The sequence below is a fragment of the Equus asinus genome, chromosome 11, assembly GCF_041296235.1.
Source record: "Equus asinus isolate D_3611 breed Donkey chromosome 11, EquAss-T2T_v2, whole genome shotgun sequence".
NCBI lineage: Eukaryota > Metazoa > Chordata > Mammalia > Perissodactyla > Equidae > Equus > Equus asinus.
In genome coordinates, this window is record NC_091800.1 from 36,779,106 (window position 1) to 36,792,806 (window position 13,701).

Below are 13,701 nucleotides of genomic sequence, written 5' to 3' on the forward strand. Positions count from 1 at the left end.
GAGAAAACATTGAAAATGATACAAAGGACCAATTCTTAGTCATGTACCATGATAACACTGAGCTAATCCAACTGCCAAACTCCCATTGATTTCAAAGGATCTCTATGCTCAGATCTGCTCTGCAGAGATGCAGAGCAAAATGAGAAATCGACTTAGAGATACTTGATATCCAATATGCTTGATTTAGTTTTGCTAACACAGATGAACATAGCATTCTCTCACGTTGAAAAAAAATGGAGAATTTTCTGTATGATTCTATTGAACTTGAAGTTATTTTTCTACGTATTCCCTCTGGTAAATTTTCTTATAAATAGTTAAATAATTCTTATTTTTTTTCTAATAAAGTGTTACTGGAACCTTACATGAAAAATAGAAGAACTTCAGCATCACACATTTTGAGAAAAGATTTCCATCTACTAAGAAATCATTGATTTACCTGTCAAAGGGATATAATAGGGGGCATTTTATAGTATTGGGCTGTGCCAAAAAATCTATTTGGATAGTTAGATACATTTCAGAAATTCTTTATTTGTGTGTGAGTATGTTTTCAAGTAAATCTACTGACAATGATAGATATCTGACTGAAGAAATTTTACCCACCAGATTGCACAAATAGTGTCTAAAAATTCAACTGAATCCTCAAAGACTATAAAAATGTCAGCATGTATCCTTAACTAAAACAAAACCTAAAGTTTAGTCTCCATCTTTAGGTATGCTTCACATCACTGCAGGGTGATGCACCTTAAAGAAATGTAGTAGAGTTTAAACGTATATGGACAGAGTATGCAAATATCATGTTTTGTATCTTCCGTGAGAGGGGTAACATCCTCTCAGATGGCAAGTTTCAAAAGATGCCAGACCAGGTGCTGCATCTTCCCCTCAGCCATAATTATCACCATATACTATATTTTTGTCTATAAATTCTCCTAGTTTTAAACTTAATTTATGTCTCCATATGCTCATTGTCATATTCTGTTTGTAAATGGCCCTTGAGAGAACTTATCACACTACAGATTCTCAGTGTTCGGGACATGGGAGATCAGAAAAGTGTTATCACAGAGCTTTTGCTCATCACATGAAAAGGAATAAAACTGAATTTCTAGGAATTCATCGCTAAGTCCTAGACATATAATTGGTGATAAAAATAATAAAAAATAAAAAATACAAATAAAAAATACAAAAAGTAAGTATTTTGCAGTTATAAATAAGATTTAATTGACAGATAACTGTAGTACCATAGACATACACACATACATTATATATCTATATGATATAGATCCATTTCTTGTTAAACTTTTCTTTCAGTCATATTTATTTTATCTATTACAATCTTTTTTTTCATGTTCAATGTACTTTCCCAAAATAATAGTTTATATTTTAAAAAATTGACAGGTTGTTGTTTACCAGAAAAATTTTATTCTTCACAAAAATGAAGGGAACATTTTCTGTCTTGATCTATCTTTGAACAGAGAAATCCTACTGATTTTATGATGAGCTTCAAGGGGCACAGAGCAAGATGAAACACGCCTAGTGCTACTGAGCTCTGCCAGGCTGCAGGCATGATTTGGTATATCACTGTGGTCTCTTAGAACAATAATATATAGTGTTTGAGAAGTTGATACCATGCATTCCCTCTGCTTATATTCACATGATATTTTTCATGAATGACTTTCTTGTTTCTAAACAAAATTAATGATGACTTGAAAAATTTTTTTAATAATAAAACTGACTTTTGTGGACTAATGTAAGGAAGTAACAGAAAACAGAGCAACAGCTGTACCTGTTGACTAAATCATTCCCTGCATTATTCAGAACAAGTTCTTTATTGGCCTGGAAGTGTGTTTTTATTCATTCACTCAAAAATGTATTCATTCAACCAACTTTTCTGTAAAATTGACTAGGCTCTTTGTATTGGACTAAACATGGAAAATATAAAGATGATTTAGACACAGTTTATTCTCTATGGGAGTTCAAAGACCGGCATGGAGGAAAAAAACCCCAGTAAATATATAAAGTAGGGCTGATCAATAGAGATTTCTGCAATGATGGGATTGTTCAATATCTGTGCTGTCCGTTACAGTAGCCACTAGGCATGTTTTGCTATTGACCACTTGAAAGGTGGCTGGTATAACTGATAAACTAATATTAAAAATGTATTTAATTTTAACTATTTAAAAAAATACTCACATATTTCTAGTGGCTATCACATTGGACTGTGCAGATATATGATAAGACATTTTAAGTATTCTTATATATTGGGGAATAATATACATTATACATATTCATTTAAAAAACTTCTGATTTTTGGCCATTTTCCTTCTTTGAACTTCACATCTTTTTAGAAGATGGAGATATATCTCAGAATAAGACATGAAGACATATCCAGAAGAGTGAAACAGAATATTAATATGTACTATGTCAGGTGGTGATAAGCACTAGGAACAAAAAGGCTACAGGGTGGTAAGGTAATAAAAACTGTCTTCAGGGTACTCTTTACGTTGGGGACAAGTAAGGATTTTTGTGTTAAATTGACATTTGAGTGCATATTTCAACAAAATGAGAGGAGGGAACCAGGTTGATAGTCAAAGAAAAATCTGTCAATGAAGATGTAATAATGACAACTGCAAACACCTTGTGGCAGACATGATCTACAGAGGGCCCCGGGCCCCTCAATTCCTGATATCTATGCCCTTGTGTAATCTTGAGTGTGGCAGAAATGTTGACTTGCTTTTAATCAATAGACTAATGCAAGGGTGATTGGACGTCACTTCTCCAATTATGTTGCAAAAGGTTCTAGTATCTATGTTGGTGGAAGACTATTTCTCTGCTGGCTTTGATGAAACAAGGAGCCATTTTGAAGAGGCTCATGAGGCATGAAACTGAGGACAGCCTCCAGCCAACAACCAGCTGGGAAATGAGGGCAGCCTTTGGCTGACAGCTAGCAAGAAACAGGCCCTCGAGCCAGCAGGCTGCGAGGGAGAGATTTCTGGCAACAACATCTGAGTTTCAAATCAAACTCCAGATGAAACTGTCATCACAGTTGACAGGTTGATTGGAGGCTTGTGGAGCCCTGAAAAGATGACACAGTTAGATTATGCTTGGACTCCTTGACCTACAGAGACTGCGAGATATTAAATGAATGTTGTTTTAAACTGCTGTATCTATGGTGATATATTGTTACGCTGCAATAGGTAACTAATACAGCCCTTAAGAAAGGAGCATGTTTGGCATGTTCTACAGCTAAATGGTACTGAATGAGGTCAAAGAGGAAGGGAAAAGTCATTTCAAGTCTGGAAATTAATTTAAATTTTGTTTAAATTTGATTAAGAATAAGATTACAGCCTTTTGGACTGTTTTATTCAGGAGCTTATCATGCTGTGCATTTATAAATATCTGTGTAGATGCTGGGTCAAGAAAAATCCACAGGGGACCAGACTAGTCTGGTAGGCCTGGTAGTTGGCTATTGGGAGAATCTGGATCAGAAATGAAGATGGCCTGGACCAGAGTGATGGAAGTGAAAGTGCTGGGAAGTGGAAGAGTTCTGGATATGATTGGAAAGTGTGACACAAAAGATTTGCTATTATTAATTAAGTGGGATGTGGATTGTGAAAGAAAGAAAGAAATTATAATGACCCTAAGATTTTTGGCTTTCCAGCTTTGTATTTCATTTTTCGTTGAACTCATCTATTTGTGATTTTTTATGATATAATCATCTAAAAACTGTATTTTGATTTTTTAAATTCAATTGAACCATTATTTAACTGCCTCATTTTATGTCAGAGTGAGGTAAATGGCTCATTATTTATACAAATAAATATGAACTGGGCAGATCTACTAAAGTTTATCATCAACCTTGTGCATTTATATTTTTTGCTTTTCATTGTTTTTGTGGGATTTACTCAATGGAGCCAAAATATAAGGAATTTGAATCTACCGTAATGGTTTATCACTGAGGAATAAAACAAGTGAAGCAAAATATTAGGCGTTTATTTGCTTATTAATTAAAATTTTTCAAATAAATGATAAAATTTTTTCTATTATCCATTAAAATATCTAAATAGCTATTTTAGCTTTATATTTTAAAACAAAATAAATACAAACTCTAAAATGAAGTGGTGACTGGCCTCATGATTCACTTTTTGTAAAAACAAACAAATATTAATAATTTAAGTACACTCATATTTACATATAGGAACACAAAGAAGTATTTTTAAAGTGTAGAAATCCAAAAATATTTAATGGATTCATAATTTTGGCTGTATTTATATAAACTTGTGTTATTTTTGTTCATCTTTCTGTTTTCCTCTAAACACAGAACATGTTTAGATTTTCAGTAATGGAAAATTGAATAGTTAGAATAATTACATTAGTAGAAAATTAGATAAAATATTCCTTCTTTGAACTTCACATCTTTTTAGAAGATGGAGATATATCTAATGCAGTTGCTGTGTGTTGGGCAGTAAACTAAGTACTTTTCACACGTAATCTCACTCACAGGTTATAAAATAAAGTGAAAGTGTGAATTGGAATAAAAGGCTTGATAGAAATACGGCCATGAAGAAGTGATGATGACTTTAACCTGTTCTTCCCCAAATGTGGCCTATGAAAATTCTGATGAGCACTTACTAAATTGCTAACTCTGGGTATTAGCTTGGGTCACATGCATTTTAAACAAAAATACACCCTTGCTATGCACAATAACATCTAAAATGTACTGAGTTGTGATGTCTAGGAATATAGAATATTTGTAAACTAGATTTTGTAGTTTCATAATATTATCCTCCTAGACTTCCTTGTTGCTGTTCTATGATTAGTTTGAAATTAGTTTTATAAACGGAAAATGAGGGAATTAATGGAGATTTAAGAAATATACTAGCTTCTACCAAAATTCCATGAATCTGAAATACTTAAAAAATGCATGGTGTTTTGGTATGAAAATATCATGTAATTATAGATAACACGCAAACCATTGTTATCTTTCTCTGTTAAAATCAAAGGACAAAAAAAAAATTTATGCCATTTAAAGCAGCTGGCTTCCTTAGAAGAAACAGTTAATTCTGTCTTTGTATTCAAGCATGATTTTTCTCTATCAGGAAAAACAAAATCCTAATGTACTCTCTACAGAAAAAGATTATCAAGTGTTTATTTAGAAATTAAGATCTCTCTTCAAGTAAATTCTTACTTAAAGAAAAGCCTACTATAAAATGCCGATAAGAGCAGAGTAGCATCTTCCCCACTTTCTGCAGCCTTCACTAAAGTGCTTTGTGGAACTCTCCATGGCTTTACAAGACACAGTTTGAAAACCATCCCTCTAAGCATCAAAGCAAACTAATGTTCCTTCAGGAAATATACAGTCAATGAAAATATGAGATAAGGGATAAGTATAAGACAACCAGTATGATACTGCTTATACTGCAATGAAGCATTCAGATGCCTAGATACACTCATTTTCAAACACTATATCAAAAGCCAAAAATGCACCTGTAGGGGCAATTCGTGGCTCTTACTACCAGTTTTTCTCTATGGTCTAGAGAATGTATCATGTCTGAACTTTCAACAAACTATTATATAATAATCATTGCTATTGTTAAGTTTCTCACAAATGTTTAATCTGAAAATTACATTAATTTTGCTTTTCTGGAGTAGCACAATCTGGTGACATTATTCATTTATTCACACTCATTACAAGTAACACAATTTACCTTAGAATCTGCAGAAAAACTGTCTTCCAGAGTGATATTAAAGTATAAAAATTAGATAATTATGTAATTCTAAAAATTAATTGTAGCTCTTTCTGTGATGTCACTGTTGTTTAGAGGCTGAACTATCATTATTGAACGTTTTCGATTTGCAGAAGGCATCTCTCCATCCTTTTGGTTACTCCCCAAGGACGGCTGAGCTGCCAGTAGCACTTTAATATATTTGCTTGGAAACTTTCAGAAAAGTACATTCTTCCCTCACACAGTCTAAGTGAAATTCTAGTCCTCTACAAGGAAAATTTGTCCTCCTGAGCAGGTGCACAGCTTGAGGAGAAAGAAAGGATGCAGGTATTTTTCCCTAAATCTACCTGAAAATGTTGTCAATTGGGTATACAGACACTATACCCTGAACATTCTCCTATCTGACTGAAATATTTTGAAAGCCCAAATTATAACCATCATAGTTGAAAACTTTAGGAAATAAAAGATTAATAATCTTTCTTAACCATTAATATTTTTGCAAGCAAAATTATGATCCAAGTTTATAGGTATATATATATATATATATATATATATATATAGATGTTTTTATCTAGTCCCATAAGCATACCAAAATTGATTTTATTTTTTTAATATACAAATGACTACATGTGTTCAGATTTGTACTTTTTGGAAAGTAAAGTAAAGATAAAATATAACACAAAGCTTGAATAGAAAATGTTCAAATGTAGTCTCTCAGAGCAAGTAATTACTATAGGATGTAGCATCCTCAAAAGGCAGAAGTATTATTTAATAACAATAAGTGTACCTTATCTGATAGCAAAAATGAAAAAAGAATTACATACTCAGTAAGAAGCCAGAAGACGGGGTATGCATTTGCCACTCAGTACTATAATTGACTGAAATTACACTTACAATAGCCACTCAATGGAGAAAACATATGATTGCCATCCACTGATCTACTTTTGAAAAATGCAGACACTGTGATAAACAGCTACCTATGATCCCCACAAAGAAGGGTGCTTAAGAAAACCATGACTCACGGGACAACAATAGAGCTGACCTATTTTTAATGACTACAAAAACAGCGCTGTCTCTTTAGTCAGTGAGCAATTTTCAGTGTTTTTAACAAGCATCTTTTTGCTGGGTCTAACCAAGAGGGTCATTTTCCAGCTGGTGTACTAGGGACCCACCCATGACATTCTTTCCTCAAATGTGATTATAAGGGCCCCTGTCCAGGTAAAGGAGAGCTAATCTTGCCGTTTCTCTTCTTTGATAGTTTAAGATCATTTTCAAGCCCCAAAAGGAGCTAAAAGTCAAGTCTTATTTGATATTCCAGTTGTAGTTTCAGGTATAGGAAGAGGATAAATTAGAATTTGGTCATCACAAAGAGCAACAAGATCTCTTTACAGTGAAGTTGCAGAAAGCCAAGAGTCACATCGTAATACAAAAACAGAACAAGCTTTGTAAGTAACTGCACTGGACAGAATGGTTCTATGAATTAGAAAGGCACAGTGCTGGATATTACAATTGCAATTATATTCACAAAAGAAAAGATGAGTTTATCATTGTGAGTTTAAAACAAGTTGTTCTAACTTTTCACCAATAATCTCTTAGCCATCAATAATCTAGTTATAAATAACCTTGTTAGGTGAGAGTGTGATATATGAAGGTACTTCTCTTAACATAACACAGAAAATGGTCAAAAAAGGAAAGTATAGTACAGAAACCACATAGCTATAAAGGAAGAACTATAATAGACTTAAATTTTCAAGATGTCTGAATACTTTATGTTTTAAGCCAAACATTTTTTAGAAAAAATGTTTTAGGAAATGAGGCTAAAATGTATGACTGTTTCGTTTATCCACACAAAATTTGAAAGTCAGGAAATTTGTTTCATATCACATATAACATCAGCATATTTTATATAGTTACAGATAGAAGTCAGTATATTTTAGTACATTGTGTATTTTTTGTATAAAAAGAATAAACAACATATTTATATTGCTTGATGAATACTTTTTGTTTTGTTTCTAGACTCAGCTCTGACGGATTGCTTGTATTTGATCAATTTCCATCTGGGCAATGAAGTTCAACATCTTCACTTTTTCTGTCAATTTGAATTAACTTCATTCCAGTTAAAAGAAATTAATGTTCAAAATAGAACAAAAAATCCAACACAATCTTTTCTTTTAAAGTATTCTGCATGATTTAACTCCACATAAAATATGTTTTAAAAGAATGAAATTTTTCTACCTCTCTCAATCTAACTAGTTATTTTCAGGAGCTACAGAATGTCAAATTCACTGACAGGCCAGGAATGGTAAACGCTGAACTTTAGAAGATTTCATTGCCTTCTGCTTGTCTGCTTGTCCTTTTCTTTATTAAGTTATTTAATTATGGAAAAACAGATCACAGGTCAAGCCAGGGCACTAAACCCAGGTATCTGGGGTTCAGTCCTTAGTGTATACAAGACTCCTTTCTGGGATTACCGTTTTCAAACATTCATCCTCTGTAGATATGTTTTTCTCTCTTTGTTTTCCTTTTTATTAAAAAAATTAGATTCACTGGAAATTGCAAATATAGTACAGAGGGGTCCTATGCACCCTTCACCTTGTTTGCCCCAATGCTGAGGTCTTATATTACTAGAATCTAATATTAAAATGAGGAAATTGACATTGGTAGATGTGTGTGTATAGCTCTATGTAGTTTATCTGGGGTAGGGATTCAGTAAGCACTACCTCAAGTAAGATGCATAGCTGTTCCATCACCACAAAGATCTCTCTCCCACCACCACTTTATATATCTCTCTCCTACCATCCCCAAACTCTGTCTACCACTAATTTATTCTTGATCTCTATAATTTCATTTTGAGAATGTTGTATAAATGGAATAATACAGTATGTGACCTTTTTAGATTATTTTGCAGTGATCCATCAAAGTTGCTACACATAATGATAGCTCACTCCTATTTTCTGCTATCTACATGGGTTGGATGTACCACAGACTGGATAACCATTCACATATTGAAGGACATTTTGGTTGTTTCCTGTGTTTGGCTATTGAATATGAATAAGGCTGCTATAAACATTAGTGTACAGGATTTTGTGTGGGTATAAGTCTCATTTCTATGAGATAAAATCCCAGGGGTGTAATTGTGCAGTTCTATGTAAGCGTATGCTTTCCAGACTGCCAAACTGTCTTTCCTGAGTACAGTAGTAATATACATTCCCACCAGCAATGTATGAGACATACAATTATTCTGTATTCTTGTCAGCATTTGGTGTGGTCACTATTTTTTTTTTTTTTTTTTGCTGTTCTCATACGTGTGTGGGGATAGCTCTTTGTGGTCTTAGTTTGCATTTCCGTAATGGCAACTGCTGGTCACCATCTTGTCATATGTACTTGCATATATCCTCTTTGATGAATTGGTGAAATATCTTTTCTTTTACCAGTTTTCTAATTAGAATTTTTTATACTGTTTTGTCTGGTTTGGGTATAGGATTAACCCTAGCTTCATAAAATCATTTCACATGATTGTCAGAGATTAAACTTTTTTAACAGAATAGTACACAAAATGATGCAAAATTTTCAAATGTCATTCTCTTTTATTTCTCTGAATCTGTGTGTATTAAATGATTTTTAAAGACTATATTTTTAGAGCAAATTTAGGTTCAGAGTAAAATTAAGGGGACAGTACAGAGATTTTTTCATATACCCCCGGTCCCAACCCATGAACAGGCACCCCCATTAACATTCCCCACCAGAGTGGTGCATGTGTTAAAATTGATGAACCTACAAGGACACATTATAATCACCCGAAATCCAAAATTTACATTACAGTTCACTCTTGGTGTTGTACATTCTATGAGTTTGGACAAATGTTTAATGATATGTATTCAACATTACAATATTGTACAGAGTATTTTCACTGCCCTAAAAATCCTCTGTGCTCTGTCTATTCATCCTTTCTCCACCAACTTCTGGCAATCACTGATCTTTTTACTTTCTCTGTAGTTTTAACTTTTCCAGAATGTCACATGGATGGAATCATGGAGTATGTAGTCTTTTCAGACTGACTTCTTTGACCTGGTAATATGCATTTAAGGTTCCTGTATCCATGTTTTTCCTGGCTTATTTCTTTTTAGCAATGAATAATACTTAATTGTCTGGATGTACCACAGTTTAACCATTTACCTACTGAAGAACATCTTGGTTACTTCCAAGTATCGGGAATTATGAATAAAGCTATACAAATATCTGTGTGCAGATTTTGGTGTGGACATAAATTTTCAGTTTTTTTGTAAATACCAAGGAGTGTGATTGTTGGATCAGATTCTAAAAGTATGTTTAGCTTAGTAAGAAACTGTCAATCTTCCAAAGTGACTGTACCATTTTGCATTCTCACCAACAATAAATGAGAATTCCTGTTGCTTCTCCACATCCTCAAGAGTATTTAGTGCTATCGGTTTTCTGGATTTTGGCCAATCTAATAAGTGTGTAGTGGCATCTCATTCTTGTTTTAAATTGAATTTCTCCAGGACATATGATGTGGAACATCTTTTCATATGCTTACTTGCCATCTGTATGTTGTCTTTGCTGAAGTGTCTTTTAAGGTCTTTGGCCTATTGTTTAATTAGGTTACTTGTTTTCTTATTGTTGGGCTTTAAGAATTCTTGGTATATTTTGGATAACAGTCCTTTATTAGATGAGTCTTTTGCAAGTATTTTCCCCAGTTTGTGGCTTGTCTTCTCATTCTTTTGACATTGTCTTTCACAGAGCAGCAATTTTTAATTTTAATGAAGGCTAGCTTATCAATTATAGCTTTCATGGATCATTTCTTTGATGTTGTATCTAAAAAGACATCACCATACGCAAGGTAATCCAGGTTTTCTCCTAAGTTATCTTCAAGATGTTTTATAGTTTTGTGTTTTGCATGTAAGTATATGATCCATTTTGAGTCTATTTATGTGAAGGTTGTAACATCTGGATCAAGATTCATTTTTTTATGTGGGTATCTATGTACTTTGAATGTTTTTAGTACTCAACTTTAATGTAGCCACCCAAATCAGTCAAAAAATACTTAGCATAACAAGAATATATAACATTTACCTTCTGAATTCATACCATGCATTTAAAAATTATTTGTACTAACATACTTCAAAATATAGCGTAAATTCATATCTAAACAAAAAATCTGCCTTATATGTTAGCCAGAGTGCATAAGCATAAGGAAGAATAATTACTACACATTTATTAATACATATTTTGCAGTTACTTATTAAGTACTAAGTTAAAGGGGCTGGCCTGGTGGTGCAGCTGTTAAGTGCACACATTCAGCTTTGGCTGCCTGGGTTTTGTCGGTTTGGATCCTGAGTGCAGACATGGCACCACTTGGCAAGCCATGCTATGGTAGGCGTCCCACGTATAAAGTAGAAGAAGATGGGCACAGATGTTAGCTCAGGGCCAGTCTTCCTCAGCAAAAAGAGGCAGATTGGCAGCAGATGTTAGCTCAGGGTTAATCTTCCTCAAAAAAAAAAAAAAAAAGATAAGTACTAAGTTAAAATTTACCTATTTTGTTGTTATAAATTACTGTCAGTAGAGAAAACTCTAATGCTATACATGGATGAAGCGAACTTTTTGTGCTTATAGCCAGAAAAAAATAAGTTCTATTTAACATTTGCACACAATAATATCTAAAATCGAAGCACTGTGTTTACTAAAATAAGAACTTTGATTCTGAAATGATTTCGACTCTCTCCCATGACATCCAATTTTTCAAACCATGAATCATTTCTGTTATCATAAAGTTATTCTCCAAAGTTCCTATCTTAAAGTAAAACAAAATTCTCTGAAAAAGTTCCCTCTCAGTAATGTCTCCTTATTATATTCTTCACAGCAAAAATTCTGGAGACAGTTGTCCACAGGTTTTCTCTCAACTCTCCCACCTTTAATTTTTTGTCAAATACTCTAATTGCACTTTGGTTCCCACTACTTCACTGAATTGTATTTATCAGATCATAAAAGACATCCCCATCGCACAGTGCAATGCCTATTCTATCTTCTTATTTATTTAACCTCTCATTTGCCAAATGGGTTCGATACATTTGCCCTTATGTACCTTCATGACACACTTTCTTTTCCTGGCTTTCTTGATGCCCTACTCTCCTTGCCTCTTTTTATTTCACTCATTTTTCACTCTTTAATATTATTTGATAACTCTTTTGCTAATGTTGTAATAGTTGGAGGTCTGAAGATTTGTCCTTGGTCTCTTTTTCTTCTCCATAAGAATGAAGAAAAGAAAAATATTAGTGTTTCTTTGAGGAATATAAAAAGTAGACTCTAAAATGTATACGCAAATGTAAAAAGACAAAGATATACAAAATAAACTTGAGGAATCTTAAAGAAGTAACACACATTCATTCCATGGCATTGAATCAATAGTTATCCATTGTCCAGAGTGGTAGTATTAGAGACTTTGTATTTTTGTGTTTGTTTTGTATAAGTTTTGTAATCAAAACAGAAAATTTGATCCTGGGAAGCAAGAAGGCAGTTCACTGTATTATATGGGAAGCATATTGCTTAGACAAGAACAGAGTTAGGAACATTCATATACAAACGGCTCCCTGATCCGGAGAGAGAGTGCCGTCATATTCATCAGATCATATTTGAGACCCAAGAAGATCATTATGACTAACCCATTGGAAAAACAGGCACTGAGTATGAGTCAAATAATGATGAAAAAGAAGGTAATAACACTGTCTGTAATTAGCTACTTCAACCCAGAAGAGAATACATTTCTGGACTGTGAGTATTCTACTGTACAACAAGATGTGAGAGAATAGAATAGAGTAATAATGTTTGATTACACATTTTCAATTCCTGCCTCATCCTCTATATTAACTAAACTGACCATTTTTGCTTATTCATTTGTTTATTACAAAGATTTAAATTTGAAAATTTAAATTACTGATATAGATGTGAAATAGGGAAAGTTTAGGAGAAGGGTACACATTTCTAGTTACAGAATGAATAGGTCTGAAGATCTAATATAAAACATGGTGAATACAGTTGATAACAATGTATTGTCTAATTGAAATTTGCTAAGAGAGTAGAACTTAAATATTTTCACACACACAAAAGGATACATATGTGAGATGATGGATGTTAAGTAGATGGTGGGAATCTTTTCACAATATACACGTTTATCAAATTGCCACCATGTACACTTTAAATATCTCATAACTTTATTTGTCTATTATACATCAATAAAAGTGAAAAGAGAGAACAAACAAAAGACATCTACAAAAACTTATAGCTAACACCATACTTAATGGTTAAAAACTTGATACATTTACCCTAAGATTAGGAAGAAGATAAGGCTTTCCTCTCTCATCACTCCTAATCAACATTGCCCTGGAAGTCCTAGCTAGTGCAAAAAGACAAGAAATGAAATGGAAGGTGTATAAATTGGTAAGAAGACATAAAATGTGATTCTCTGTGTAGGAAATCTCTAGAATATAGCAAGGTCCCAGAATATAACCTTAATATACAGTGTGAATTGCTTTCCTACATAGAGAAGTGAAAAATTGGAATTTGAAATTTAAAAGATACATATCATTTAAAATAGCACCCCCAAAATTAAATAATAGGTATAAATACAAGAAAATATATATATATATATGGAAAGCTACACAACTTTGATGAGAGAAATCAAAGAAAATTTAAATAAATTGAGAGCTATTCCATGTAAGCACATTAAAAGATTCAATACTGTTACAATATCAAATATTCCCAATTTGATCTGTAGATTCAATGCATACCCAATCAAAATCTTAGCAAGCTTCTCATGGGGTAATTGGTTACCAATTCTGATATTGCTATACATGTATACTGGAATTGAACAACTAATTAAAGGATGGCAGATTGTGGTGATAGATTTCTCACTGTTGAAGTAGAAACTGACACATCAGAAAAAGTAGGAGGCTAGAAGGGACAAACC